The sequence below is a fragment of the Pongo pygmaeus genome, chromosome 8 (assembly GCF_028885625.2).
Source record: "Pongo pygmaeus isolate AG05252 chromosome 8, NHGRI_mPonPyg2-v2.0_pri, whole genome shotgun sequence".
Lineage (NCBI taxonomy): Eukaryota > Metazoa > Chordata > Mammalia > Primates > Hominidae > Pongo > Pongo pygmaeus.
The window spans coordinates 49488690-49512555 of NC_072381.2; the positions used below are offsets into that span (position 1 = coordinate 49488690).

General features: G+C 39.8%; 1 pseudogene; it reads right to left on the minus strand.

The window, feature by feature from the left end:
- Positions 1–23866, minus strand: part of LOC129006279 (ras suppressor protein 1-like) — a 164281-nt pseudogene that overhangs the window by 129382 nt on the left and 11033 nt on the right.

A 23866-nucleotide genomic window follows, 5' to 3' on the forward strand; every position in this document is an offset into this window, starting at 1 on the left:
TAAGGACTCCCTGACCCTGTTCCATCCATCCTTTTATCCAAAGAGAAAAATAGGTCTCATGGCTGGATGCCCAATTTCAATGGACCATATACTGATCAAACCTAAGGGCTGATACAGAGCAGTGCCCAGATCCTTACTCCTGGAGGGAAAAGTAGATCTCTGGCCTCATCCAGATCTGGGATAAATCTCTCTTCCTCTCCTTTCTCTGTGTCCTCAGAGGCCCTCCCTTTCCTACCAGATAACAAGCAGCCCAATCTTTCCCTTAAGTTTTCCTAAAGAATGGGAGAAACTGGAGTCAGACATCTTTGACTCCCAACCCTGCCATAAACCTCCCCTAAGGCAAGGGGAAGAACACCCAGCCTGGTTCCTTACTGGAAATGCAAGGAGGGTAAACACAGGGAGGACATACATTAACTTCCTCAACAGTATGTGTCCAGATACATTTGCTAAAGATCTGCCACCAGCACTTAAGATGCCCAGGCTGCCAGCTACTATCCCTGGCTCTGTCAGTTTCTGTGGCGATCGAATCCTTTGCCATTCTACTTTGATTTTGCTCATCTGTAAAAGGGGACTCACAATGCCTTCCTTAGACAAGTTTTCTGTGGGGTAAATGAGAAATCCCATACAGAGTAGATGGCACCTAGTAGAACTTCAATGAGTGGTCATCCAGGCCCACCTTTTTCCTCCCTCCCAGAGAAGTGATGATTGTTATCTAAACCAAGCAGCATAACTGCCACAGAGACCACCTGGAAGGGGAGCAGGAAGATGGAGCATGTGCTCACACTTACATTATACATGAACCTTTGGGGCCATTTCTGTGTTGCAGGATGGTTTGCTGAGATATTGGGGTGAGGTGAGATCATCAAACCAATCCCCTGTCATTTTCTGCCCCCTCATTTGATCTTCTACATTGATTTGGAAAAGCAGTTTCTATTGAGCCTCAAATGAAGAGAGGGTGCAGATGAGGAAGAGGCAGGAGTCACAAGCCCTTGACCCTCATACCAGACCCATTACCACCTATAGGACCTTGCAGTGGGATTTCATCTGCACCATCAGCTCTTTCAAAGACAGAGAGGTTGTTGAGTGAGTATCCACAGGGGCATAATCCTGACAACATAAAAACTACAAGTGTTTAAGTCCTAGACGATCATCCTCTATAAAAGGAGACAATGTGTTGTCCTTTGAGAAGAGTAAGAGTTACATCCCCACTCCTGATCATTACTAGATGCCTCCACAAAATTGATTTTCCATCAGTGAGTCTGAGTTGGTCATCTGTAAACTGGAAATGATGATGCCTTCCTCACAGACTTCTGAGAGAATTATGCAAAATATGTAACTGTACATTTTTGGCTATAAATATTTGTGCTATCGTAGAGTAAGTGCCCCTTTGCACCTCTTTCTGATAGTTCCTATTACTGACATTCTGTGGATGAAACCTTTTCAGAGTCTGTGCACTGTTACAGAAGAGCACAGTTCTGAGCACAGTTCCTGTAGCTGCTTGTACTGGTGAGCAGAATGTGTCCTCCTAGGAGAATTCTGGTATTGTGATAACAGAACACGATTGTTGTATGAGAGAGAGTTTGTGTGTGCTGACAACTATGTTTCCCTCTTCCTTCTGCCCCTTTATGGCCTTATGTCCCATTTGGTCTCTAAATTCAGGCTTTGCAGCGAAGGAAGGGAATTATCAGGATGAGAGGCCTTAACACTGGATCCTCATCAACATCTTCCACTATGTCCTGAAGATAAACTTCTAAAAGAGAATTGTTGGTGCAAAGGGTGTATACCTATGTAACCCTTTGCTAGGTATTGCCATACTGACACCCATAAAGGTAGTTCCATTTAGGTTCCCCAAGTGGAGTTATGTGGCCCAGAAGAATGAAGAAGCTAGTAATGTTGGCATCTAGTCACACAGGGCAGGCTCTGGACTTTGTCATGGATCAACTCTCAAGCCACTGCCATAATTGGAGGATGTGGAAGGATCAGAAGTTATCAAATTTTGCATACAAGCAAAACCCAAGGAACCATGAGGGGAAAGGGGATAGTCATTGCTTGGAGGAACACAGGAAAGAGTTAGCAGATTGGGATATAGCAACAGTTGTATACATTCATGTTTATATGAAGCAAGTATATCATATCAATATCAGAAGGCCAGATCAATATATTTTTAACAGCTCTCTTGCAGGTAAACTCATAGACAATACAATTTATGCATTTAAAGGGTATAATTTGATGAATTTTATTAAATGTATAGAGTTGTTCAACCATACCATAATTAATTTTTAGACATTTCCATCACTCCAAAAAGTCTCATCATGCTTGAATGCAATTAATCCTTGCTCCCACCCCGAGCCTCAAACCACAGATATGCTTGGTGTCTCTGTGGATTTCTTTACTCCAGAAATTTCATGTAAATGCAATTATATAATATTTGGTCTTTTGCATATATCTTCTTTCACTTCACATATGTTTTGATGGTTCATCTATATTATGGCATATCCACACTTCATTCCTTTTACTGGCAAAGAATAATCATAATATATCACATTTTAAACACATTCATCAATTAGTAGACATTTGGGTTGTTTCCAGTTTTGGGCTATTGCAAATAAGGTTGCTACGTACATTTGTATATATGTTTTTATGTAGACACATGTGTTGATCTTGGGTGTGTACCTAGGAATGGAATTGCTGGGTCATATAACTCAATCCATGTGAGGAACTGCCAGACAATTTTCATAACTGATAGTCTTGAGGATTACAGACTTAGTTTTTCTTGTGATTAGACTAGTGTTATGGGTTTTGAGAAAGAATACCACAGAGTTGAAGTGCTCTTCTTGTCACATCATATCTGGGTTTACATAATGCCCACATGAAGTCACTGGTGATAATGTTTCATCACTTGGTTAAAGTGGTGTCTGCCAAGTTTCTAATAACTTTTTCATTCCCTACTCTGTTCTTTAGAAGGAAGTCACTAAATCAGCCCTGCCCTCAGTAAGTGGGGTGCAGAATTAAGCTTGACCTCAGGGAGAGCAGATAGTTACATATTTCACTTAGAATTATTTCAAAAAGACAAAATTTTCCTCCTCTCACCCATTTCTTTATTAACTCAAACTTTTATTCATATTGGGATGGATTCATGTATACCTATGTTAAATGCTGGGATATTTTATTGAACAAATGCATCACAATAGAAACTCCAACATCTTGGTATCTGTGGTGCAGACTGGAACATGAGTGCCAGGGAGATTAGAGCACTCAGATTCCTGGCGGCCTCAGGGCACAAAGCTTTAATGAAATTCCAGGTTCTATTAGTGAGCAGGCATTAACAACATAGTTCCCCTGATTTACTTAACCTCTCCTAACTTTCTATAACCCGACCTAAACAACAGATTTCACAACAAGTTACTTGGATGAAGGTTAAGGTTAAAGGATATACAACTTAAGAGTATGATCACATTAGTTTTAAAAACATTAATATTGTCTCTCCCAGAAGAAATACCTGTTGTCTGACTGAGCTCCTGTCTGCCATCTTAAAAGACAGTCAGCTCACATGGTTCCCATACACAGGTTTCTTGGCCCTAGGGGCAGGATTTCACTTCCATCATCATTATCCTCATCATCACCAAGAGGGGTTGTTGAGTGAGCATCCATGAGGGAGTGTAAAATGACTAGTCCCTAAGCCTTGGTGGCTCATCATCCACAGAAGTCCCCGAGTAAATGCAATGTTTCTTAACTTTCTTTCATTATTATGATCCAAAGGAGGCTTTTTAGACATTCATTTTTTTCATCATTAGCTCCTTCCTGCCTGGAACATGAAATTTTAATAGCACAGATTTAGTGTTAACTGTTTATGTGCTGTGTGGTTCACTGTAGTGCCACAAACCATTGTAACGTCTACCATCCCCCTACCCCCCAGAATCAATTTTCAGCCCCTTGGGGACAATATCTCCTCTGTTGAGAATGCATGGATATTGTGATGAGAGCAAAAGCTGTAACTTCATTCTTGTCCCTTTCTTGATGTATGGACACTGGAATCCTTTCTTAGCCTCCGTCAGCCTGTTCTTGGTCATCTGTAAAAGGAACTCACAATGCCTTCCTCACAGACTGTTCTGTGGGGTAAACTGGAAATCCTGTAGAGAGTAGATGGCACCTAGTAGGACTTCAATAAATGTTTGTTCTGGCCCACCTTTTCCTTCCCTCTCAGAGAAATGACGACTGTCACCTAATCCAAACAGCCTAACTGCCACAAAGAGCACCGGGAAATGGAGCAGGAAGTGGAACATTATGAATGAAGCATTGGGACTATTTCTGTGTTGCAGGAGAACTTTGCTGAAGGACTGAGGGAGACCAAAGAAGCTCAATGAACCATTTTCTTTAATTCCTTGTCATTTTCTGCTCCCTTGTTTGATCTTCTAGATTGATATTGGAAAAGCAGTTTCCCATTGAGTCTCAAATGAAGAGAGAGTGCAAATGAAGAGGAGGTAGGAGTCATAAGCCCTTGACCCTCATACTAGACCCATTACCACCTACAGGACACCTTGCAGTGGGATTTCATCTGCACCATCAGCTTCTTCAAAGAGAGACTGTTGAGTGAGTACACCTAAGGGCACAATCCTAGCAACATAAAAAACTGTAAGTGTTTAAGTCCTAAACAGTCATCATCTATAAAAGGAGACCATGTGTTGTCCTTTGAGGAGAGTAAGAGTTACATCCCCACTCCTGACCATTACTAGATGCCTCCACAAAATTGATTTTCCATCAGTGAGTCTGAGTCGGTCATCTGTAAACTGGAAATAATGATGCCTTCCTCACAAACTTGTTGTGAGAGAATTACACAAGGCATACAATTTTTTCCATACTTTTAGCTAAGTTAGTGCTGTTATCCAGCTTTTCATTCTCTGAAGATAGTGTTTCTGAGATTTCTCTAATAAGATGACTTTGGGATTGTTTTGATATGACTAGCCATGTTGTCATGACCATGCTTGTATACCTTTTCTGGTGCATCACACGTGATTCTCTCTATAGTCCATAATTAAGAGAGTAGCAGCTGACGGGGGCCTCATTTTGTTTTCTCATAGATGTTGCCAAATGTCTCTGCAAAGAGGTTGTACCAATTTGTTCTTCCTCATTAGGATATGAAGTTCTTTTCACCTAAATTTTCCATTTAAATGGGATGTGGTATAAACACACACTATCAGCCATCAGCGTTTATTTCTAGACATAAAAATTATTCTATGATATATTCTGAGGCATAAATGTAAACTATGTCATTTATTAAAATACATTATAGAAAAAAATGAAAAGGAATCTAACACTATAATGCCAGGATATCAGATCAGCAAATACTTAAAAAGTCTTTTGAAACTTGTTTGTTCAGATCTGTAAAAGCAGGTGCTCTCTTCTCATGTTGGTTGGGATACATTTTAATAAAAAGATATTACAGTTCAATTAGACAGTACAGCAATGTTAAATTTTCACGCTTTTTGAGGAAACAGTTACACTTGTGGGAATTTAGTCTTCTGATACAGCAGGAAGAGCCCTGGCAATCATCACTCATCTGTCCACATGACTCAAGGAAGAGCTGCCCATTTTCCTAGCTGACTCAGAGCCTTCAAGTCCCCTCTTCCTGAGGCCTTGTTTTACAATGTAGGTTTTATTATTTAGGATAGTGAGGCCAAGGGATCAGGAGACAACTGCCATTAAGGAGATAGTTTATTACTCAAAGTTCCCAAGAAGAGGCACTCTCCATTCCACGTAAGTCCAGAGTCCACCAATTCAGGCAGGAGGCAGAGGGAGCAGGAGGTAAACGTGGTAAAAGCCTTTGTTGTGGTTTTCCATGGTAAATGACAGACAAGGCAGGGTAATTAGGCTTAGGACTGACTACTTGGAATAATTTCAGCAGGTTCTGGGGTGCAGGGACTGTCCTAAGTTGTCTGGAATTGTTACTGGAAAGAGATCTTGATCCAAACCCCAAGAGAGGGTTCTTGGATCTCACTCAAGAAAGAATTTGGGGCAAGTCCGTAAAGTGAAAGCAACTTTATTAAGAAAGTAAAAGAATAAAAGAATGGCTACTCCTTAGGCAGAGCAGCCCCAAGAGCTGCTGGTTGCCCATTTTTATAGGTATTTCTCGACTATATGCCAAACAAGGGGGTGGATTATTCATGTTTTCCAGGAAAGGTGTGGGCAATTCCCAGAACTGAACGTTTCTCCTCATTTTAGACCACATAGGGTAACTTCCCAAAGTTGTCACGGGATTTGTAAACTGTCATGGTGCTCGTGGAGTGTCTTTTGGCATGCCAATGCATTATAACTAGCATATCATGAGCAGTGAGGACGACCAGAGGTTACTTTCATAGCCATTTTGGTTTTGTTGGGTTTTAGCTAGCTTCTTTACTGCAACCCGTTTTATCAGCAAGGTCTTTATGACCTCCTATCTCATCCTGTGAATAAGAATGCCTTGACCTTCTGGGAATACAGCCCAGTAGGTCTCAGCCTTATTTTACTTAGCCCCTATTCAAAATAGAGCTTCTTTGGTTCAAATGCCTCTGACAGAATCAGGCTTTGATATGATTAGGGGAGTGTACTATTGGCCTGGAGTATAAAAGTCCAGTAGAGGAGGTGTGAGCGTGTGTGTGCAGGTGCTTTGGATTAGTTAGTTTGAATATAAAAGGTGTGCTCCTTAGGTGAGTTCTTTGTTAGGACTAGGAATTAGCTTACCCTGGAAGGAGCAGTCCCTCCCCAGTTAGCAAGGCCTCAGATGCCAGAGCATCAAGCATACAAGAAATAAGAAAAAAACGCTACCACTGTTATCTATTGTTTGATCCAAACAGAAAAATCTGTCTCATGCTTGATACCCACTCTAGGTGGACCATCCAGGAGTCACTCCAAGCTTTGATACAGAGCAGTGCTCAGGTTCCTACTCCTAGAGGCCTTGTGAGGCCTCTACAGCCATTAATGTGAGTCCATCAAACCTCTTTGCTTTATAAATTACCCAGTCTCGAGTATGTCTTTATTAGCAGCATGAAAACAAACTAATACACCTACTTAATGGCTTTAGGACAGAATTGTTACAGAATGGGACAGAAAGAGGCCAAGGGGAAGAAGAAAAGCATTTTTGTGGCTCTCAAGAAGAATCCTGATGGTGGTTTCCCACATGATGTTTAAGATGTCATATGCTCCAGAAATCTCACACATTTTTATTTCTAAGAGTTCAGATTTTTCTGTCCACCAAAGCACTGCTCCATCCCTGAGATGTATAGGCTGACATGAAAAAAAACTCCCCAGAAATCCCTGACACCAAACAAGATTAAATAGATTCATAGATTTACCAGTTAAGATTATGCTTAGCTTCATGTAAGAGCAAACCACACACAACAGGAGTTACTTACACACAATAAGAGTTTCTGTCTCACATATAGGCAGTCCAGAGGCCCCTGGTATCCCATCCAAGCCATCCCCTGTGCATGGCTCCCACCTTGCTAGGAACTGTACATTTGGGAATTTTTCCCAGAAAATTTCATATATGGAAGCCCTAATCCCCAGTGTATGGTATTGGGAGGTGGGGCCTTTGGGAAGTGATTAAATCATGAGGGTGGAGCCCTCATGAATGAGATTAGTGCCTTCATAAGAGCAGATACGAAGACACAATCTGTTTCTCCACTGTGTGAGGATACAAGAAGGTGGCCTTCCACAAACCAGTAAGAGAGCCCTCATCAGACACTGAATCTGTCAGTACCTTGGTCTTGGATTTTCCAGCCTTCAGAACCACAAAGAAAAAATTTCTGTTGTTTAAGTTACCCAATCTATAGTATTTTTGTCATAGCAGCCAGAGCTAAACCACACCTCATGGTCCAAGATGACAGCCTGAGCTCAGCCATCATCTACATTCCTCTCAGGAAAAAGGAAAGGATAAAGAAGGCTTCCCCCTTCAGGACACCTGCAAGAAGTTGTACATGGTATTTCCACTTACAAGCAATTAATCAAAATTTAGAAAAACAGTGATGCCTAGCTACAAGGTTGGCTTCTGGATGACCATGTGCCAGCTAAAAATTAGGGGTTTTATTACCAAGAAAGAAGGGTGAGCTGAAACTGGCAGACAATTAGCAGTCTCTCACACCCACAGAGCATCCATCTGAAAGTCACTGAAATCAAAAGAAAACTGATGGTACTCCCATTTTCCCTGCCTTAATTGCGACTAATTAGAAAGGAAAAAAATGTTGCTCTTCTCAAAAAAGTGCAAAGTTCACAAACTCAGGTTCACAATGATAGTCTTAATGAGGGAAAACTGGTTCTTTTCAATCAATTTCATTGTGTCCTTTCAACAAACATTTAGCAGGAGAGAAACTGAAAAAGTTCAAAAGTTGTGTTTTCTTTTTTTTTTTTTAATAGAGAAGAGAAATTCAGTGGTTGCTTCACCCAATTACACCACTAGAATGTATTTTTCTTTCTCACTCTTGCCACAGGGCCACATGCCAAAGTAGGTAAGAGGGAGAAAAACAAGAGCATAAAAGAAAAAGTTAATAAAAGATCTTTGAGAAAAATATTTAGGGCAACAAAGGACTGCAGACAAAGGTCTGGAGGGAGGGCAGGTAAGTTGAAAGAATCAACAGACCCCCACAAAGCCCGGACAGGCAAAGACCAAGTGGTGACAGACATACTTATACAACCAGTCATTCCTTTCCACTCGGAGATGGTTGAGTTGTGAGTCTTGTACGGAAACTGCGCTGTTAGAAAAGAAGGGAGAAAAGGTCTACCAAAATAGAACGGGTTATTTAAAAGTACAAAAGCTGCCCCTGTTGAACATGTCCAGAAAATGGGAGAAGGCTGTACCACTGACCCGCTACCAGTGCCTTGCTGACCATAATCACACCCTGGTAGATTTTCTGCTGTGTTAATAACATCCTCTAATGGTCCCGCTAACCAGAAACCATTCAGAATGAGCTCCCCCAGAGCAGTGACAACAAACTGCTATTAAAATTCCTAAAGCAATATTCAACTTGGCTTTGCCCAGGCATTTTCAGAGTAGAATACACTTCAAAATTCAACTCAGTAACTAAGAAAATGTGTTGACATGCATAGTTAAATGCTACAGTGCCTTGGTTATCATTCAATCTCTAACCTCTTTAGGAATGTTATTTAGGTGAATATTGGACCAGGCCAAAATGAACAGTGGGAAGCAAAATCATTGGGAGGGAAGCGTTTGTGGAGTGTGGGGACAGGGTGAGGTTGCTGGCACTATACCTGGAATTTATGATTTTTTATTCTTGACCCAGGAAGGGAATCAGCAGGAAAATGCTCAAAAGGAATGAGTTGGTTCAATAATTTCACAAGAAAGAAAATCAAGAACTCACGTAGGCACTTATTGACTGGATATTTACTGATCACATTCAGAGTGCCAGCCATCTCTACCTTGGAGATTCCCTTAAAAGCAGCATTGACCACACATCCTGATTAGCCTGGAATAGTCTCAGATTACACCAGCTGTCCCTCTAAAAAATGTCCTGGTTTGGAGGATAAACTACACAGTCACCCAACTTAGGGAACAGAGAATATGGACCAACAACCTACCATGCTAGCTATAAAAGGATCATGGACATAGGCAGATTTACAAGGACAGTGGCAGTTCAGAAAGAGATGTTACTTATCGTAGGATGACAAATTGAGAAATGGTTTAGGGTAGAGGGTACTCCGTGCACCCAGGGGACCTATGCAACCCGGGGGTGATGGAATCAACCCCAAGCTTATTTGAGCACAGAGATGAAAAACAGAAAAGGCATATTATAGGATCTGGCTCTGTGTCCCCTCCTAAATTTCATGTTGAATTGTAATCCTCTGTGTTGAGGGAGGGACCTGGTGGGAAGTGATTGGATCATGGGAGTGGATTTTCCCCATGCCATTCTCATAATGGTGAATGAGTTCTCACTTGTTTAAAAGTGTGTCAGCACCTCCCTCTTTGCTCTCTCTTTCTCTTGCTCCCATCACAAAGGCTTGCTTGCTTCCCCTTTGCCTTCCACCATGATTATAAGTTTTCTGAGGCCTCCCATCCATGCTTCTAGGTACGGCCTGTGGAATTGTAAGTCAGTTAAAGCTCTTTTCTTCAGAAACTACCCAGCCTCAAGTAGTTCTTTATAGCAGTGTGAGAACATACTAATAGAGGATAGAACCTGGAAGGAGTGGTATTTTAATGGAGTAAATTCAGAAAAATCAAAGAACTAGCTGGAGTGCAGTGACACAATCTGGGCTCACTGTAACCTCCACCTCCCAGATTTAAGAAATTCTCATGCCACAGCCTCTTGAGTAGCTGGGATTACAGGAGTACACCACCACACCCAGCCAATTTTTATATTTTTAGTAGAGATGGGGTTTCACCATGTTGGTCAGACTGGTCTCGAACTCCTGACCTCAGGTGATTCACCTGCCTTGGCCTCCCAAAGTGCTGGGATTACAGGCATGAGCCACCTGTCTCAAAAAAAAAAAAAAAAAAAAAAAAAAAAATCAAAGAACTGGCCAGGCATGGTGGCTCATGCCTGTAATCCCAGCACTTTGGGAGGCCGAGGTGGGCAGACTGCTTGAGCTCAGGAGTTCGAGACTGGCCTGTTCAACATGGTGAAACCCCGTCTCTACTAAAATACAAAAAATTAGTCGGGCGTGGTGGTGTGCACCTGTAGTCCCAGCTATTCAGGAGGCTGAGGGAGGAGAATCACTTGAATCCAGGAGGCGGAGGTTACAGTGAGCCGACATTGCACCACTGCACTCCAGCCTGGGTGACAGAGCAAGACTCCATCTCAAAAGAAAAAAAAAAAAAAAGGAAAAATCAAAGAACTAAAACTCCTAGAAAAAGAATCATTACATCTAGATAACTCATGGAAGCAGACATTAGTATCTGAAATAGGTCCCGTTTTTTCCTTTTCTTCTTCAGGATAAAGTAGACAACATAAGAAAGGAAAAATAAGCAGGATACAATCCACAGCCCTGTAAGACAACATTACAGACTTGCTCTCAAGGTGGCCCAAGATATCACAAAGATGTGGCACTCTGGAACTTGTCTCTAGTTTTCAATTTGGCAAATTAGGAAGCAAATGATTCCTTTAGTAGCACTTCAGAGATGGGAAAAAGTTCTAGCTTCACAGAATGGCACTTGAATCCAGAGGGATGGGGGGAAACAAGGCCAAGATGAGAGACAAGGGAAATGAGACCTGAAAACACACAAAATGATACAGAACTTGGAAGTTCTAAGATCTTGTCATGGGTTAGCATTGGCAATCTTGGACCCTAAATGAAAGATTCTGTAACACTGGTCATAAAAACTGGACTGCAACCACCAGTTCAGTTCACAGACTGTGCATTCAGATTGAAAGCCATTAGAAAGACCTTGCTATCCACAAAGGGTTCACCACTTTTTTGTTTGTTTTGAGACCGAGTCTCACTCTGCCGCCCAGGCTGGAGTGCAGTGGGGCAGTCTCGGCTCACTGCAACCTCTGCCTCCTGGGTTTAAACGATTCTCCTGCCTCAGCCTCCTGAGTAGCTGGGACTACAGGTGCACACCACCACACCTCGCTAATTTTTGTATTTTCAGTAGAGACGGGGTTTCACCATATTGGCCAGGCTGGTCTCAAACTCCTGACCTCGTCATCTGCCCGCCTCTGCCTCCCAAAGTGCTGGGATTACAGGCATGAGCCACCATGCCTGGCCGGGTTCACCACTTTTTCACACCTCTTGTGCTTTCAAATGTAATGTGCTGGAAGAACCACCATACCTTCTGGGATATTCAAAGGAGGCCACCTTGTTTTACCACTGCAGGCAGCACTATTCCAATTCTGCACGATTCTACAAATTACATTGTGGACAGAACCCTCTGCAGTTGTGCACAGAGACAGCCATGTTAATGCAAATCATCCCAGAGTTCTAGACTACAAAGAATCAACTGGAACTTAACATGTAGCACGTTGTAAAGGGTTTGCCATTTTGGCTTCCTAGTGGACTAGAAACAGCCACAGCCTTAAATAACCCTCATCAGAGGCTCCACAGGAGTGTGGGGAGCTGGCCAGATATCATTACCAGGTAGCAATGCTGACCAACTTGAGCTCTGCATCTCCGTGATGCTGCTTAAAATGCCTGCCCATGTCGCATGGCTGAAGTTATTTCACCTTTGGTAGTAGGACACAGATTCTGATGTACTTACATATGCAGGTTCTGACAATATATTAAAATGAAGACAATAAAATGTTTGATATCAATAAACAATACAAATATCATATTCATCAATACATCCAAATCATAAAAACCTTTCTTTTGGATTTTGTTCATAAGTTAAAACTTTAAAAATATCACTGTGGGATGAAAGCTTTTTCTTATTTCACGACTAATTATTGTGCAGGTTTACTGAAACTCTGCAGTAGTAACTTTTCAAAATAATTGGTTACTTGACTGAATTCTACTATTTACAGATAAAGGGTCTATCGATCACAACTAACTCCTCTCTCAATCAACAATAAAATGATTTAACATATATGACAACTGAAAAAAAGATGGCTCCTCTTTCTACATATAAGAGCAGAGAATTCACCTATCTTGAGAACCCCCCGTAAGCTGGTCACTAATTGGGGTCTTTGAGTCCATCAGGACATTAAAGAGAAAGAAGAAAGACAGATTGAAGAGGCTGGTATTTAAATTATGGAGCCCACATAATTCCTGTCCAAACACATCATTTTACAGTTTTTGCTCCAGGAAAACATACAAAGAAAAACTGTATTTCTGAAGATGCCTGGGAGAATTAAAGAGAAAAATATAGTAAGCCAAAGTCATTGGATAGTATTAAAAAAACTTGGTCAGTTACAACTACTTTGCAAGCCACTGTACTTCCTTGGTGGGACAGAGATAGAATATGAGTGAGATGCAATTGCTGCCCTCAATGAGCTTCCTCTACTATAAGGATATGAAATAAAACACTAGGATACAGTACAGAACATGATGGTGAATGTTATTTGTCAACTTGACTGGGCTACGAGATTCCCATATAGCTGGTAAAATGTTCTTTTCCAGGGTCTGTGAGGGTGTTTCCAGAAGAGATTAGCATTTGAATCAGGGGACTGAGTAAAGAAGACCCACCCTCACCAATGCACGTGAGCAATAACCAATTCATTGAGCGCCTCAATAGAATAAAAAGGTAGAAGAAGGGAGAATTCATGAAGATCCATCTTCTCCCGCCCTCAGACGTCAGAGCTCCTGGTTCCTGGGCCTTCAGATTCTTGGACTTGCATCAGTGACACGCACCCCTCCTGTGACTCTCGAGCCTTTGGTCTTGGACTAAATTATGTCACCAACTTTCCAGGTTCTCCAGCTTGCAGACAGCACATCATGGGACTTCTTGCCTCCATAATCACCTGGGCCAATTTCCATTATATATATAATATATAAATATTTCCATTATATATATATAATATATATTTCATATATCTTATATATTTCCATCATATATATAATTATATATATATTTCATATATATATTAAGGAAATTGGCCCAGATGATTATGGAGGCTAAGTCCCATGACATATATCTGCATATATCAATAAATACAGATACAGATATATACATACATTGCCTATTGATTCTGTTTCTCTGGAGAACTCTGACATGTAGAAGACTTGTTCCATAAAAGGCTAAGTCCCATGACATATATCTGCATATATCAATAAATATAGATACAGATATATACATACATTGCCTATTGATTCTGTTTCTCTGGAGAACTCTGACATGCAGAAGACTTGTACCATAAAAGCAGTAAGCTACTTTGAAACTCCCATTAAAAGGCAAGTGCCCGAAAGTTTTTTTAGGGTTAATAAAACCTTCGAGAACCAGAATCCATTTTATTTTATATCTAACTACCTTCTTACTCTGCCTCCTTTTTCTTTTTGGCTTGTTTGTATCGACTAATTTTTCTAGCATAAACTATTTTATTTGTGTAACACAATATGTTTGTATTATTGGAAATCATGGTTGTAGAATGTTAGAGCCAAAGGAACCCGAAAAATCAAAGAACTTAAGCTCCTCAATTTACAGATGAGAAAACAGTGGCCCAGAGAAGTAAAGGTATTCTTCTAAGATTCCACAGGCCACCAGAATCAGAATTGAGACTACAACCAAGGTTTCCAGGTTCTAAATCTTGAGCTTCTTTGCAAACTGGAAAAATAATATTGACACCTGGAAAGAATGTTCTTTATAAGATGGCAGAAATTCCAACCATATTAAAAATAATATAAACCTGAACGGAAAATTCCTTCCTACCTAGAATAAAATAAGACACAAAAGCACAGCAAAGAATGCACAGTTCCTAGCAAGTGAGACCCACCCTGCAATCCCATGAGATCCTGAGAAAATCACTGTATTGTTCTGGAGCACAAATTCCTCATCTTTAAATGAAACAAAAGTAAAAAAAGAATATTTATGCAATGACCACTACATCAGTGTGTTGTACTGAGCACTCTATGTATCTGTTCACTAGAATCAAAAAGTGTTAAAACAGTCCCGGCACAGTGGTTCACGCCTGTGTTCCCAGCACTGTGGGGGGCCAAGGCAGGAGGATCACCTGAGGTCAGGAGCTCAAGACCAGCCTGGCCAATATGGCAAAACCCCGTCTCCACTAAAAATACAAAAATTAGCCAGGTGTGGTGGCAGGTGCCTGTAATCCCAGCTACTCGGGAGGCTGAGGCAGGAGAATCGCTTGAATCCAGAAGACAGTGGTTGCAGTGAGCCGAGATCATGCCATTGCACTCCAGCCTGGGCGTCAGAGTGAGACTCCATCTCAAAAAAAAAAAAAAAAAAACCAAAAAATGTTAAAATAAGGGAATAACAAACAACAATAGCTAAGGTAATAACAAACAACAATAGCTAATGCTTACCAAATGCTTAAAACATGACCGGCACAGTTCTAAGAACTTTATCAATTCACCTATTTCTCACAATAACCCTACAAGGCAATAGTAGTAGTATCTTCCTCCCTCTTAATTTTAGATGAGAAAAATGAGACACAAGAGGTTATATAACTTGCTCGTAGTTTCAAAGATAGTGAGCAGAAAGAATCCCCTAAAAGCTGTTTCCAAACAAAAAGTTGATTAATTCTGATACTGTTTTACTGGCTAAACAAATATGCCACTGGTTGCATGCACAATTTGCCAATTGCATGGCATTTTATGATGTTCAAAAGACAAGAAGGAGTTTAAGTCCATAGGTTCATTTTTTGCCAAAGTTAAGACATGAGCAGTATTAACTGTGCACGCTTTGCATTTCAGAAAATAGGGTGTATCTTCAACCCCCGGGACCCCTAGATATAAAAAACCTGCCCAGGTGGGACACCAGCACTCTCTTCCCAGGGGCTGTTGTCAGAAGTTTCTCTATGACTCTCCATTCTCCCCTTGAGCAGCAGCTCTCTGCATCCACCTCAACCTTCCCCCATACTTCTCACCTGAACCTGACCCCACATTTTCCTGGGAAAAGCAAACCTCCTTTCCAAGCAGGAGGAGCTGGAATCCTAAACCTGCTGCCTGTACAAAAGCCACATGGCTCTTGGAGCTTGAAGAGTTGTAAGTCCCTCAACAGTCACTAAATATTAGAAGACTAGTGTGCCACCTGCTGTCACCCGAAGCCAAAACATAATTTGGTCTCATAGGCAGCTCAACCATTATTTTTAACCTTGGATTTTGATTCTCTTCCCACATCATCTCTTATCCTGGCCTCCAAGTGTTGCCTTCTCCAATCCTGTAACCAATCACCTAGATTGACACTGATCATCAACTGGCCCCTAAGTCAAACTTGGGTCTGTTTCTTCTGATCTGCTCCAGGGCCTCCCTAGACCTTCACTGTGCGTGATGTCTTTTTTTCCCAATCCTGCTCCAGTCCATTCCCTTTGCCTTTCTCTCAACACGCACAGATGCAGCAAACAAATCTGCCATCAGTGACACCCACAAACCCACACCCTCGTCTCCTTTCCTTGCCCAAAGGCCCATTAGACTGTTCACCCCCAAATCTCCCACCTCAGAGCTCCCACAATAGCAGCTTCAAAACAGACTATGCCTCAGCTCAACAAGTATGAAATTGCCAAACTGTTCATCACAATGCTTTGAGTACCCGGTCTGCATCAGATACCACAAAGACATTATCCTTCATTTGAGGAGAAGCATATTTTTCCCACTGTGCCAAGGAGGAAAAAGTGTGGGTACAGGAAACATGGAGGCAGCACGGCAGCAGATTTTAGGAATCTTGAACGCCCACATCAAAATAGGGAAACTAGGTGGCAAGAAAAAATTCAAGGACACAATTTACAACAAAACTAGATAACAAAGTGTCCCCACAAAAAACTCCAAAATACAAGTAGATGAGGACAAGCTACGACATGATATCAGCATGCATGTGATGAAAGCAGAGAGAACCAAAGGGGCATCTAACAAACTTGAGAACAGAGAACCCCCAAATGGCTAAATAAATTCACCAGAAAGCCCAGAAGACCTCTTTGAGAAGAGCAGCTGAAATTAAGAATGGTTTGTCTATTCCAACAGCAGGGCCTGCGGTAGCGTCTGATGGATCAGGACAAGTCTAGGCCCAGTGACCTGGAAACTAAACACCTAGGGCTCCCTTGCAGGGCAGGGCCTAGAATCAAAACTGGATATGACAGAAATAATAAAGACCAAGGAGAGAGGCACACTGCTTATAGGGTAGCCCTACTCCACAAAGAGCAGTAAATAAAAATAAAAATAAAAAATATAAAAAGAGAAAAAAGAAGCCAAGGATAGAGAAGATCCAGATAAAAGTGGGGAGAAGGACTGAACCAAGTCATCTGAAAGCAAGCCACTGTATTTTTGAAAACTACATAAAATCAACCAGAGGACAGAGCTCTGTGAAGTTAGAAAATCTATCTAGAACTAAGCCTTCCTCTGAAAGTTTAGGAAAATTAATTTCATTTAAAACTGAGTGACATAAAAAATATTGGGAGCAAATCCCATAACATTATTATGGAATAAATGGAAAAAGAAAGTGTAGAAGAACATAATTGACCATGAAAGCTCACTAACCAAAAAGAGATGCCCAGAAAACAGGGCAAAACTATAATTATTTCAAAACAAGGTAAAAAGACATTACAACAATGATACATGACATAAAACAGAAACATAAACCTGATTTCCAAAAACTCAGAAATAAAGGGAGAAAACTTGAGAAAAAAATTAGAAACAAAAAAATTATTTCAGAAATGAAAGCTAAATTCAAAGACATACAAGAGCAAATAAACACAATACATAATACTTTTCAAGAAACATAAGTTAAAGTGGGGATTTCTTTTAAAACAAAGAAATGAAGCAATAACAGGGATCTGGGAGAAAGTGACAATATTAAAGATGTGCAAAAAGATCAATATACAGACCCCAGAAAACCCTAAAGAAGAACATAAGGGAAGAGCTCATAGACGAAAATTCACCATAAAAGTAATTTCTTGAAATCAAAACTATTTATAACTTTTGATGTGGTTAGGCTTTGTGTCCCCACCCAAATCTCATCTTGGATTGTAATCCTCATAATCCTCATGTGCCAAGGGAGAGACCAGGTGGAGGTAATTGAATCATGAGGGTGATTTCCCCCATGCTGTCCTCCTGTTAGTGAGTTCTCATGAGATAGGATGGTTGTATAAAGGGCTCTTCCCCCTTTGCTCAGCACTTCTCCTTCCTGCTGCCTTGTGAAAAAGGTGCCTTGCTTCCCCTTCTGCCATGATTTTAAGTTTCCTGAGGCCTCCCCAGCCATGCTGAACTGTGAGTCAATTAAACCTCTCTCCTTCACAAATTACCAAGTCTTGAGCAGTTCTTTATAGCAGTGTGAAAATGGACTAATACAATTTTCAAACTACAAATTTAAAGAACATACTACATACCTGGGAAATAATCAGACCAGAATGGCCTATACCCTACACCAAGTCATACTCCAGTAAAATTACAGGAAATAAAACTGTATCAACAGGCTTTCAGACAACACTTTATGCCAGAAGCAATAAAGTAACACATCGACAGCACTCCAGAAAAGAAACTTTGAGTCTCTATACCTGTAAAATTGATTTTCATGTAAAAAGAACACAAATTTTTATGTACTATCCACAGGAAAAACTGGGAATATTATTCTCTTGATACCTTTCTGAGGAATATTCCAGAGTACAAGCTTCAGACAATCAAAATAAATAGAGATACATTGACCTAAGGACTCTTGATGTGCATAAAAGATAGAGGTGCCTGTAGAACTAAGACTATGTGAGGGCTAAAGGAGAGAAAGTATCATAGGAAATGGCTATATGTGCTGAAAATCTAGATACAGTTCAAGTTCTAAGGAGCAGGGAGCCATATTTCCACAGTTAAAAACAGATTAGAGATGTATCGCGTTTCTGGTTAGCAAAGAGTCTGGAAGTTGTCACTACCATGCTCACAGTAAGAAAAAGGCTGAGCAAACAAAACAACTCTTCCGTAGATTCATCAGAAAATTGAGGTACAGGGCAAGCCACCATGCTGAAAACTAGAGACAGGCAAACACAGAGAATCACAGCATACTAGGAGCAGAAATACCTGCTGGAGCCAGCAATCGGTAAGGATGCTTCAAGGATAACTGCCTAATTGCCAGAGACTGAGTGGTAGACTAGTTTGAGAGATTAAAAACAACAACAAAAAACAACTTCTGGGAGCCTGGTCTTACGGGGTCTCCTGTACTTTGCTGAGTTTTACCTCCAAGAGCCCTATCAATTTCTCAGGGTGAAAAAATTAGATAGGAAAAAAAAATTCCTTTGTGCTTCATGGAAGGGGAGAAGAGCAACCACTGTGAAATAAGCCCAAAGTATTCTGCTCTCCTTAACAAAGGAGAAACGATTTTAGCAGAGCCTAGGCTACCTGGGTTTTACCAGAGCCTGACCAATAGGAAGTAATGGAAATACCCAATTCCGCCCGCTCACACCTTCCTGTCTCACTTGGGGGACATGCAGGGAAGTTGAGAAACAGCTGTGAAGGTCACAGCCAAGGCTCACTAAAGGACAGAGATCTAAGCACAGGATTACAGAGCATTTCCCTTTTCCCAATCCCGTCTCGTCAGAAGGGCTCCTATAAAATAACATGGAATTATGGCAGAACGTCAATGCTCACACAGTATTTAAGGATTCAACAGGGAAACTCTAAGACAAAAGGGGAGGAAAAAACAAGGAAGACACAAGAGAAAATGTTACCCTCTGACACCCACAGCTACAAAAATGTGAGAACTCACATTAAAAGCCTGTTTACCTCAGTTCCTTTTACCCAATGCATCATATCTGGCTTACAACAAAATTACAAGGTACTCTAAAAAGAAAAAAATACAGGCTGAGGAAAGAAATAAAGCAAAAGAAGCACACTCGGATATAACAGATATTTTAAAGTTATCTGACTGGGACTTTAAAATTACTATGATTGACATGCTAAGAGCTCTAATAGAAAAAGTAGACAACATGCAAGAAAAGATGGGTAATGTCAGCGGAGACAAAAGCCCCAAGAGAGAACTGAAATACTAGAGAGCACAAACACTGTAACAGAAATAAAGACAGCCTCTGACTGGCTCATTAGTAGAATGGATACAGCCAAGGAAAGAATCAGTGATCTTGAAGACATGTCAACAGAAACTTCCTGAACTAAAAAGCAAAGAGAAAAAAGAAGAGTGAAAAGTGAAACAGAATATCTAAGAAGATGGGAAAATTACAAAAGTCATAACATGCCCATAAAGGGAATATAACGAGAGAAAGAACAGAAAAAAATATTTAAATAACTCAGAATATTCCAAAATTAATGGCAGAGACCAAACCACATATCCAAGAAGCTCAGGGAACACAAAAAAGGATAATTACCAAAAAATCTACACCTACACATATCACATTCAAACTGTAGAAAGTCAAAGACAAAGACAAAATATTGAAGGAAGTCAGAGGAAAAAAAAAAACCGTACCTATAAAGAAACCAGAATAAAAATCACATTGGCTTTTTCTTAAGAAACCATGCAAGCAATGGGGTAAAATATAAAGTGCTGAAGGGAAAAACACCCTCCAATCTAGAATCCTGTATTCAGTGAAATTATCCATCAAATATAAAGAAGAAATACTTTCTCACCAAAATAAAAATTGAAGAGACATAAAATGTGTTAAAAACAAGCTCGTCACAGAGAAAAACGATACAGCAGAAAATAGTGTCTACATAAAGGAAGAGTGTTAAAGAATGAATAAAAGTAATATAAAATGGTTTATTGTTCTTATTCTTAACCTAACAGATCACAGATTGTTCAAAATAGTAACAGCAGCAATATGTTGGTTGATTATAGTTTACAGATAAGTGAAATGAATGTTAGCAGTTCTATAAAGGACAGCAGGAAGGAACTGGAAATGTTTGATTTTGAGGCATCTGCACTAGCTCTGAAGTGGCACAGTGTTATTTAAAAGTGAGTTAACATTCATTGTAAATGTATATTGCAAACTCTAGGGCTATCATTAAAAAGTTTTTATTCCTTGCCTTATCCTCCTTCTAAAAAAAATAAATTTTTGGCCAGGCACGGTGGCTCACGCCTGTAATCCCAGCACTTTGGGAGGCCGAGATGGGCGGATCATGAGGTCAGGATATCGAGACCATCCTGGCTAATACAGTGAAACCCTGTCTCTACTAAAAATACAAAAAAAATTAGCCGGGCGTCATGTTGGGCGCCTGTAGTCCCAGCTACCTGGGAGGCTGAGGCAGGAGAATGGTGTGAACCTGGGAGGCAGAGCTTGCAGGGAGCTAAGATCACACCACTGCACTCCAGCTTGGGTGACAGAGCAAGACTCTGTCTCAAAAAAATATATAAATAAATAAATAAATACATTTTTACGTGTAAGTTTGCTGAGAGGAGAGAAAATGGAATATGTTTTGAGGAGAGAAAATGAAATCATACAACATGCTCAATTAAAGCCATGGAAAGCAGAAAAAGAGCAGAAGACCAAAAAAAAAAAATAAAGAACGAGGGCAAGAATAGAAAACACTTATTATGTAGGTATTAATCTAAGTAATATCAATGATCACATTAAATGTTGATAACCAAACATATCAATTAGAAGACTATAAAAGACTATCAGGGTGGATTTTTCTAAAAGAAAAAAACAGGATCTGACAATATGTTATCTATGAGATATCCACTTTAAATATAAAATATAGAAACAGATTAAAAGTAAAGGGATGGAGAAAGATACATGACACTAAACACTAAGCAAAAGAAAGCTGGAGTAGTCATGTTAATTTCAGACAAAGCTGACTTCAAAGCAAGGAAGATTATCAGAAATAAAAGGGGATATTATATAATGATTAAAAGGTAAACTTTCCAAGAAGACACAGTAATCCTTAATGTGTATGCATCTAACAACAGTGTCAAAATAGTAAGACAAAAGCTTACAGAAATGCAAAGAGAAAGAAACAAACCCACTATTATACTTGGAGACTTCAACACTCCATTCTATTAGTAACTGACAGATCCAGCAGGCAGAAAATCAGTAAGGACAGAGTTAAAAACACAACACCACCATCAATCAACTGGATATAACTGGCATCTATAGACTACTCCATCCAACACAAAAATACACATTCTTCTGAAGCTTGCACAGAACATTCATCAACATAGACCACATTCTGGGCCATAAAACACCCCTTAAAGAGAATAGAAATTATATAAGCTCTCAGTCCACACTGGAATTAAACTAGACATCAAACAGAAAGATAGCTGAAAAATCCCAAAACATCTGGTCATTAACAACATATTTCTAAATAACACGTCAAAGAAATCTCAAAAAATTTTTTTAAATATTTTAATTAAATGAATATACTACTTATCAGAATTTGTGAAGTGCAGGGGCTGGGCGCAGTGGCTCAAGCCTGTAATCTCAGCACTTTAGGAGGCCAAGGCAGGCAGATCGCGAGGTCAGGAGATCGAGACCATCCTGGCTAACACAGTGAAACACTGTCTCTACTAAAAATACAAAAAATTAGCTGGGCATGGTGGCAGGCGTCTGTAGTCCCAGCTACCTGGGAGGCTGAGGCAGGAGAATGGCGTGAACCCGGCAGGCAGAGCTTGCAGTGAGCAGAGATCACGCCACTGGACTCCAGCCCGGGCGACAGAGCGAGACTCCGACTCAAAAAAAAAAAAAAGAAAAAATTGTGAAATGCAGCAAAATCAATGCTAAAGGAAATTTATAGCATTAAATGCATGTATTACAAAACAAGAAAGTTCTATTAGGTTGGTGCAAAAGTAATGGCTAAATGGCAATTACTTCCTGCACCAACCTTATAAAATCAATAATCCAAACTTCTACCCCAGGAAACAAGAAAAATGAGAATGAATTGAACTACAAGTAAACAGAAAAAAAATTAATAAATATTAGGGCAGAAATCAGTGATACTTAAAAGGGGAAATCAATAGAGAAGATGTCTGAGTCCAAAAGCTGGTTTTTGGAAAAGATCAATAAAACTGGTAATCCTCTAGGGAGGCTAGCCAAAAAAAAAAAAAAAAAAGAACTAATTACTAATAACAGAAATGAAAGAAAGGCCATGCCATTACTACTGATTTCATGGATGTTAAAGGGATAATAAAGTAACATTATGAACAACTCTATGTCCAAAAATGTTATAACTTAGATAAAATGGACCAACTGCTGGAAAGGCATAATCTACCAAAACTCACACAGGGAGAAATAGATCCTTTTAGTAGGCCTATGTCTATTAAAGAAATTGAATCAAAAATATTAATAACCTTCTAAAATAGAAAGCACCATGCCCAGATAGGTTTACTCATGAATTCTATCAAACATTTAAGGAAGAAACTATACCAATTCTCTACAATGCCTTTCAGAAAACAGAAGCAGAGAGAACAATTCCTAACTCATTCTATGAGGTCAGCATTAAGCCAAAGACATTGCAAAAAGGAGAAACTACAGAGGAACATCTCTCATGAACATAGATACAAAAATTCTCAACAAAGCATTTGAAATTAATTCAAAAATGTATTAAGAGTATACACAATGACCAAATGGAACTTACTCCAGGTGTGCAAAGGTGGTTCAAATTCAAAAATAAAAGCAATCCATCACTTCAAACAGGTGAAAGAAGAAAATCCATATGATTATATCTATAGATGCAGAAAAAGCACTGGACAAAACCCAACACCCATAAAAACTCTTAGCCAACTAGGAATAGAGGAAAATTTTCTCAACTTAATAAAAAAAAATCTACAAAAACCCTACAATTAACATGATACTTAATGGTAAGGAACTAGTTTCTTTCCTACTATGGTTGGGAACAAGGCAAGGATGTCACCTGTCACAACTTTTAGCCAAAATCATATTGGAAGTCTTAGTTAATGCAGTAAGAAAAAGCAGAAAAATGTATGCAGATTGGGAAGGATGAATTAAAACTGTCTTTATCCACAGATAATATGATGTCTATGTAGAAAATCCCAAATCATCAACAAAAAAGAACTGAAACTAATAAACAACTACAGCAAGGTTGCAGGATACAAGGTTATATACAAACACAATTTCTTTTCTATATAATTAGAATTTTAAATTAAAAACACATCATTTACAGCAAACAAATGAAATAGTTAGATATATAGCTAACAAAATATGTACAAGATCTATATGAGAAAAGTTTCAAAACTAGTATGAAACAAATCAAAGACCTAAATAAACAGTGAGATATCCCATGTTCATGAATAGGAAGACCCAACATTGTTACAATGTCAGTTCTTCCCAAGTTGATCTACATATCAATTCCAGTCAAAATACCAGAAAGTTTATGGATTATCAACAAA